The sequence below is a fragment of the Triticum dicoccoides genome, chromosome 4A (genome assembly GCF_002162155.2).
Source record: "Triticum dicoccoides isolate Atlit2015 ecotype Zavitan chromosome 4A, WEW_v2.0, whole genome shotgun sequence".
NCBI classification, from domain to species: Eukaryota; Viridiplantae; Streptophyta; class Magnoliopsida; order Poales; family Poaceae; genus Triticum; species Triticum dicoccoides.
The window spans coordinates 572895180-572904227 of NC_041386.1; positions in this window are offsets into that span (position 1 = coordinate 572895180).

The window sequence follows — 9048 nt, forward strand, 5'->3', positions numbered from 1 at the left end:
CATGTTCAAATCGCAAAGCATTGAGACAGACATTAAGTTGAAGCCAAGGGATTCAACAAGCATGACTTTATCCATGTGTTGATCCCTTAAGATTGCAACTCTACCTAGACCCAATACCTTACTTTTACCAGTGTCAGCAAATGTGATGTGGCTCTTGTCGGATGGACGTAAGGTTGAGTCCATAAGAAGACTTCTTTTGCCAGTCATGTGATTTGTACACCCACTATCAATAATCCATTCTGAAGACGCTGGTGTCGTACCCTACAGTGCAGTTAGGGGGATAGGCTTCACCAAGAGCATTGTGAAGCAAAAACATTTGACGAACCAATGGGTTATGAAAGCTTAGATCCATATTAGGACTAATAGGGAGAGTAGCAAGCGATTCAGGAACGAAGTACATAGTAAGACCATTCGGGCATTTGATCTTGCGCCCTACAAGATGTTTAAGGTCCCCAGCAATGGCGTCAGACGATTTTGGTTTTCTGCTGGAGACCTTTCCCTGCAAAAGAGAGTTAAGCTTTCTTAGCCACCCACATCTTCAAGGGTGGCTAAGAAGCAATAAGTCTAAGTGCAGCATCTGAGAATTTTGGCTTTGGAGCCCTAGCAAACAGTCTTGCAGGCGGACAATAGTACTCATAAGAATAATCAGAATAGTTCTTGGTCTTATGAACATGGCGGTTTGATGAACCGCTCTCATATTCATATGCCTGAGTATGGTTTCCCTGCAAAACATTTGCGTTAGTGCGACTCAGGTGAGTCCTCTGTCTATATGAAGCCTTTGGACCGTATGAAGCCTTTGGTCTGAGGTTTGTCTTCTTCACGTGAGGTGTCATGATGACATTCACAGGAAGATTCTCCATACACCTTTTCGGAACCCAGATCTTCTTCATAGGCGGTCCATTCCTGCAGTTAGTACCAATGTACCTGGCAAACACTTCACCATTCTGATTCTTAAACAGTATATAGTTTGCATCAAAGGATTCATCAATGATAATGGGGTTAGCACAAGTGAAGCCAGATAGATTGGATGGGTCTGCTGAAGGTTCCTTTGCAGCAACCCACATGGTTTTGGGGTACTGCTCAGGTTTCCAGTAAGAGCCATCAGCATTCATTTTCCTTACGAACCCAACACCCTATTTCCTCGGGTTTCGGTTCAGTATCTGCTTTTTGAGGACATCACATAGTGTCTGATGCCCTTTAAGACTTTTGTACATCCCTGTTTCAAGCAATGTCTTCAACCTAGCATTCTCATCAGCAATAGCAGTGGTATCCTCAGCAGAGGGGTTAGTTACCACATCAACAGTTGAAGATATTGCAACAGTAGTAGCAGTAGAACATTCAGCAACAGAAGTAGCATTATCACGCTCAATGCATTTAAGACATGGTGGTTCAAATCCTTCCTGAGCGGGACTGGTCTGTTTGGCGCGGAGTGACTCGTTTTCCTTTTGAAGATCTTCATGAACCGCTCTCAATTTCTCAAGATCTTGTTTCCTTTGAAGATAATCATAGGAAAGCTTTTCATGAGTTGTTGAGAGAGTTTCATGACGACTTTCAAGTTCCTGATACTTAACGTGAAGATTTTTTATGTCTTCAATTAAGGATTCAGATCGAGTCATTTCAGCACCTAACAGATCATCGCTTATGTCTAACAGTTTTTGAATATGTTCCATAGCTTTCTGTTGTTCAGTTGCAATTTTAGCAAGTGTTTTGTAGCTGGGTTTTGAATCACAATCAGAGTCATCGTCACTAGATGTTTGATAGTGAGTAATGCGTGTGTTTACCTTGGCACCGCGTGCCATGAAGCAGTAGGTAGAAGCGGAGTAGTCCTTGTCATTTGCATCGGTGTCGGTGACGAGGTCATTGTCTTCAGTATTGAAGATGGATTTGGCAACGCATGTTGTAGCCAGACTTGCGACGCCTGAATCGGACTCCTCCTCAGACTCCACCTCCGCCTCCTCAGAAGCGGACTCCTCCTCTGAATCCATTTCCTTGCCAACAAACGCACGTGCCTTGCCAGATGAGCTCTTCTTGTGTGATGAAGACTTTGAGGAAGACTTGGAAGAAGGCTTTGAGTATTTCTTCTTCTTCTTGTCGTTAGAGTCATATTCCTTGCTCTTTTTCTTATTTTTGTTCTCATTGTCCCACTGTGGACACTCAGAGATGAAGTGGCCAAGTTTCTTGCACTTGTGGCATGTTTTGTTCTTGTAGTCATGAGCAGAAGCTTCATTATTCCTTGAGCTTGATCGGGAAGACTTTCTGAAACCTTTCTTCTTGGTGAATTTTTGGAACTTCTTCACAAGCATAGCAAGTTCTCTTCCAATGTCTTCGGGATCATCAGAACTGCTGTCAGATTCTTCTTCAGATGAGGAGACAGCTTTTGCCTTCAAGGCACGAGTTCGCCCATAGTTTGGACCGTAGATATCTCTTTTCTCAGAAAGCTGAAACTCATGTGTGTTGAGCCTCTCAAGTATGTCAGATGGATCGAGTGTCTTGAAATCAGGACATCCTTGAATCATCAGGGCTAGGATGTCAAACGAACTATCAAGTGGTCTCAGTAGTGTCTTGACGACTTCATGTTTGGTGATCTCAGTAGCGCCGAGGGCTTGAAGCTCATTTGTGATGTCAGTGAGTCGGTCAAATGTGTGCTGGACATTCTCATTGTCATTTCGCTTGAAGCGGTTGAAGAGGTTGCGAAGGACACTGATTCTCTGATCTCTCTGGGTTGAGATGCCTTCATTGACCTTGGAGAGCCAGTCCCAGACCAGTTTAGATGTCTTCAAAGCACTCACACGGCCATACTGTCCTTTGGTCAAGTGACCACAGATGATATTCTTGGCAGTAGAGTCCAGTTGAACAAATTTCTTGACATCAGCAGCAGTGACACCTTCTCCAGCCTTGGGAACGCCGTTTTCGATGACATACCATAGGTCAACATCAATGGCTTCAAGATGCATGCGCATCTTATTCTTCCAGTAGGGATATTCAGTTCCATCGAAGACGGGGCACGCAGCGGAGACTTTAATTATCCCTGCAGTCGACATAGCTAAAACTCCAGGTGGTTAAACCAAATCACACAGAACAAGGGAGCACCTTGCTCTGATACCAATTGAAAGTGCGTTATATCGACTAGAGGGGGGGTGAATAGGCGGTTTTTATGAAAGTCTTCAAAACGTGGGAGTTATGAAGACAAACGATAGAAATAAACCTAATACCCTGCAGCGGAAGGTAGACTACACTAGGCAAGCCATAGTCAAGTATTCAATAGAGTGAAAGCACAATGACTAATAGCAGCAATGTAGTAAGGATCAGGTAGGAAGATATTGTGAAGCCAGACAGAACACGCAGTCACTCAGTGAAGACAAAAGATAGTGCAAACATACAATGACTTCACAAGGAGTAACAGTAAGTAAAGGGAAGGGAAGATGAAACCAGTGACTCGTTGAAGACAATGATTTGTTGGACCAGTTCTAGTTGTTGTGACAACTGTACGTCTGGTTGGGGCGGCTAGGTATTTAAACCTTAGGACACACAGTCCCGGACACCCAGTCCTGAACACGCAGCTCAGGACATCCAGTCCTCACCATATTCCCCTTGGGCTAAGGTCACACAGACCTCGCCCAATCACTCTGGTAAGTCTTCAAGGTAGACTCCCAAACCTTCACAGACTTCGTTCACCGGCAATCCACAATGTCTCTTGGATGCTCAGAACGCGACGCCTAACCGGCTGGAGGATGCACAGTCCTCAAGTGTAATAAGTCTTCAGATCACACAGACAAGAAGACTTAAGTGATGCCCAATTCTCTTTGGCTCTGGGTGGTTAGGGCTTTATCCTCGCAAGGAATTCTCAATCTGGTGGGTTGCTCTCAAACGACAAAAGCCGTACTCTCAATCTGAGCAGCCAACCGTTTATGGTTGTAGGGGGTGGGCTATTTATAGCCACTTGGCAACCCGACCTGATTTGTCCGAAATGACCCTAGGTCACTAAGGAACTGACACGTGTTCCAACGGTCAGATTTCAAACTCACACGGCAACTTTACTTGGGCTACAAGCAAAGCTGACTTGTCCGACTCTGGACAAGATTCGCTCTCATAGTCTTCACTCGAAGACATAGGTTTTGGTTAGGCATCACTTCAGTCATTCTGACTGGTTCTCTTGGACCCCACTTAATAGTACGGTGATTCCTATGACTCAACACAAAAGAAAAAGAACTACGAAAGATCTAAGTCTTCGAGCTCCATAGGCTTCATGTGGTGTCTTCTCTTGTCATAGTCTTCAATGTGAATATCTTCATATACCACCTTTGACTTCAATGTCTTCATACATTTTTAGGGGTCATCTCTGGTAGGAAAACCAAATCAATGAGGGACTTGTACCTGTGTTATCCTGCAATTCTCACAAACACATTAGTCCCTCAACTAGGTTTGTCGTCAATACTCCAAAACCAACTAGGGGTGGCACTAGATGCACTTACAGGAACATATTTTGTAGAAATACGGGCCCCAGGATGACAATATCGTCAACTAGATGAACTAGGACGTGCGTCATGATATTGAAGAAGGATGGTGGGAACACCAGCTCGAAACTGACAAGACATTGCGCCACATCACTCCTTAGCCTTGGTACGATTTCTGGATCGATCACCTTCTGAGAGATTGCATTGAGGAATGCACATAGCTTCACAATGGCTAATCGGACGTTTTCCGGTAGAAGCCCCCTCAATGCAACCGGAAGCAGTTGCGTCATAATCACGTGGCAGTCTTCTGAAACTTTTTCTCTGGCATATTTATTATTCCCTTTATATTCGACGAGAATCCAGTCGTGACCTTCATACTGAGCAGGCATTCAAAGAAGATTTCTTTCTCTTCTTTCGTAAGAGCGTAGCTGGCAGGACCTTTATACTGCTTCGGAGGCATGCCGTCTTTTTCGTGCAAACGTTGCAGGTCTTCCCGTGCCTCAGGTGTATCTTTTGTCTTCCCATACACGCCCAAGAAGCCTAGCAGGTTCACGCAAAGGTTCTTCGTCACGTGCATCACATCGATTTAGGAGCGGACCTCTAGGTCTTTTCAGTAGAGTAGGTCCCAAAATATAGATTTCTTCTTCCACATGGGTGCTTGTTCCTCAGCGTCATTCGGAACAGCTAGTCCACCGGGACCCTTTCCAAAGATTATGTACTGTAAATCATTGACCATAGCAAGCACGTGATCACCGGTGTGCATGGCGGGCTTCTTCTGGTGATCTGCCTTGCCTTTGAAATGCTTGCCTTTCTTTCGACATTGATGGTTGGTCGGAAGAAATCGACGATGGCCCAGGTACACATTCTTCCTGCATTTGTCCAGGTATATACTTTCAGTGTCATCTAAACAGTGCGTGCATGCGTGGTATCCTTTGTTTGTCTGTCCTGAAAGGTTACTGAGAGCGGGCCAATCGTTGATGGTCACGAATAGCAACGCCTTAAGGTTAAATTCCTCCTGTCTGTGCTCATCCCACGTACATACACCGTTTCCATTCCACAGTTGTAAAAGTTCTTCAACTAATGGCCTTAGGTACACATCAATTTCGTTGCCGGGTTGCTTAGGGCCTTGGATGAGAACTGGCATCATAATGAACTTCCGCTTCATGCACATCCAAGGAGGAAGGTTATACATACATAGAGTCACGGGCCAGGTGCTGTGATTGCTGCTCTACTCCCCGAAAAGATTAATGGCATCCGCGCTTAAAGCAAACCATACATTCCTTGGGTCCTTTGCAAACTCATCCCAGTACTTCCTCTCGATTTTTCTCCACTGCGACCCGTCAGCGGGTGCTCTCAACTTCCCATCTTTATTTCGGTTCTCACTGTGCCATCGCATCAACTTGGCATGCTCTTCGTTTCTGAACAGACGTTTCAACCGTGGTATTATAGGAGCATACCACATCACCTTCGCAGGAACCCTCTTCCTGGGGGGCTCGCCGTCAACATCAACAGGGTCATCTCGTCTGATCTTATACCGCAATGCACCGCATACCGGGCATGCGTTCAGATCCTTGTATGCACCGCGGTAGAGGATGCAGTCATTAGGGCATGCATGTATCTTCTCCACCTCCAATCCTAGAGGGCATATGACCTTCTTTGCTGCGTATGTATTGTCGGGCAATTCGCTATCCTTTGGAAGCTTCTTCTTTAATATTTTCAGTAGCTTCTCAAATCCTTTGTCAGCCACATCATTCTCTACCTTCCACTGCAGCAATTCCAGTATGGTACCGAGCTTTGTGTTGCCATCTTCGCAATTGGGGTATAACCCTTTTTTGTGATCCTCTAACATGCGATCGAACTTTAGCTTCTCCTTTTGACTTTCGCATTGCGTCCTTGCATCGACAATGACCCGGCGGAGATCATCATCATCGGGCACATCGTCAGGTTCCTCTTGATCTTCAGCAGCTTCATCCGTTGCAGCATCATTGGGCACATCGTCTGGTTCCTCTTGATCTTCACCAGCTCCCCCGTTGCAGCATCACCGTATTCTAGGGGCACATAGTTGTCATCATACTCTTCTTCTTCGCCGTCTTCCATCATAACCCCTATTTCTCCGTGCCTCATCCAAACATTATAGTGTGGCATGAAACCCTTGTAAAGCAGGTGGGAGTGAAGGATTTTCCGGTTAGAGTAAGACCTCGTATTCCCACATTCAGTGCATGGACAACACATAAAACCATTCTGCTTGTTTGCCTCAGCCGCATCGAGAAACTCATGCACGCCCTTAATGTACTCGCGGGTGTGTCTGTCACCGTACATCCATTGCCGGTTCATCTGCGTGCATTATATATAATTAAGTGTCCAAATTAATAGAAGTTCATCATCACATTAAAACCAAAGTGCATACATAGTTCTCATCTAACAACATATAGCTCTCCAGAGCATCTAATTAATTAAACCATACATTGAAACTATGTAAAACATTCTAATGCGAAAACAAATGCGATCATAATCGCAACCAAGGTAACAATTGATCCAACGGCATAATGATACCAAGCCTCGGTATGAATGGCATATTTTTTAATCTTTCTAACCTTCAAGCGCATTGCATCCATCTTGATCTTGTGATCATCGACGACATCCGCAACATGCAACTCCAATATCATCTTCTCCTCCTTAATTTTTTTATTTTTTCCTTTAACAAATTGTTTTCTTCTTCAACTAAATTTAACCTCTCGACAATAGGGTCGGTTGGCATTTCCGATTCACATACATCCTACATAAATAAAATCTATGTCACGTTGGTCGGCATAATTTTCATAAACAATAAATGAACCAATAGTTATAAAGATAATATATATACCACATCCGAATCATAGACAGGACGAGGGCCGACGGGGGCGGATACCAAAACCATCGCACTATATAAGATGCAATAATAAAAGTAAGAAAATAATACAAGTATCTATGTAAACATACAAGTAAGAATATTTTCCTTTCAGAAAGAAGATAAGAACAAGAGGCTCACCACGGTGGTGCCGGCGATGAGCTCCGCGCGGGTGATCGACGGCGGTGAAGACGGGGACGGGGCGTGACGGACCGCTAAACCTAGACAAATATTATGGAAAATGGAGCTTGGAGGCCGAGCTTGGAGAGGAGAAAGCTTAAGTAGTGTGGCTCGGGCATTCCATCGAACACCTTGTGTGCATAGGAGGTGAGCTAGAGCACCACCAAGCCCTCTCCCCCTCGGCCAGAGAAAAACAGAGCACTGGGGTGCTCTGCTCGCGAGCGAGGGGTATATATAGGCACCTCATTGATCCCGGTTGGTGGCATGAGCCGGGACTAAAGGGGAGCCTTTGGTCCCGGTTCAAGCCACCAACCGGGACCAATGGTGGTGGGCCAGGATCGAGGCCCATTGGTCCCGGTTCATCCCACCAACTAGGACCAAAAGGTCCAGATGAACCGGGACCAATGGCCCACGTGGCCCGGCCGGCCCCCTGGGCTCACGAACCGGGACCAATGCCCACATTGGTCCCGGTTCTGGACTGAACCGGGACTAATGGGCTGACCCGGCCTGGACCAAAGCCCTGTTTTCTACTAGTGTTAGAAGCAAAGTTCTCATCGAGTGTTGTAAGAGCATCTACAGCTGGACATAGCAAATATGACCCCTTAAACGCACGTGGACGCGCATGGTCAGTGACTGGGCGTGTCCATTTTGAACCCCTATTTATCCATTCGTGCAGTCACTGTCCTCATTTTCTTCCTCATATGTTCGGTGACTTGCATGTGATTGGTGAAGATGGAGAGAGAGAGAGAGAGAGAGAGAGAGAGAGAGAGAAAGGTAGTCCGGGATGGGGACGCGTTCTACGTGGTGAACTGACCGGGCACGCCCGGGCGCGTCCGCGAGCCCTCATATCCTCGCCATATTTGAGATGGATATAAGGGTTCGCGGACAACCCAGGTGTATAGGGGTGATATGAGGGGTTCGGTTGAGTCAACTTTTTGCTTCTCTCTTCTGTCTGGTCGGTGGTCCCTGTACCTGCCCGATTAATTTGAGGAGTCTGGCTATAGATGCTCTAAACTTCTCTGAAATTCTTAGCCATGATTTAGAAGCAAGATTTGCATATCTTTGGAAGTATGGTATCTGCATTGTAGTCCGGGCCGTGTCAAATATCTTTCTATGTGTTGAGCATTGCCTAAGATGAGTGATGACATTTTTAAAATACATGGTGAAAATGTTTTACAAAGTGCGTTGCTAGCTTTTTCTGATTTAGATTAGAGGAAGTGCCTTGCTAGCCTTTGTTTTACTCACGGAAAGAAAAATAGGAGTACTACTCACGAACAGCCCACCCAGATGTTCGCTGACGTCTTCGTCAGCTCTCCGTTACGGCGTCTGTCCAGGCCGTCGTTTCCTCATACGGCCCCACACCCGTATGCATGCGTTTTCTGCTGTGCAAACTCACCTGCGTTTCTGCCAGCAGTAAATGCCATCTCCAGCATCACGTTGTCCCATTGGTCCATAAAGCAGGAGCAGGCGAGCTCGTCCACCATATCGCCACTCTCTTTAGAAATGCGCAACAAAAAGTGTAGTAAT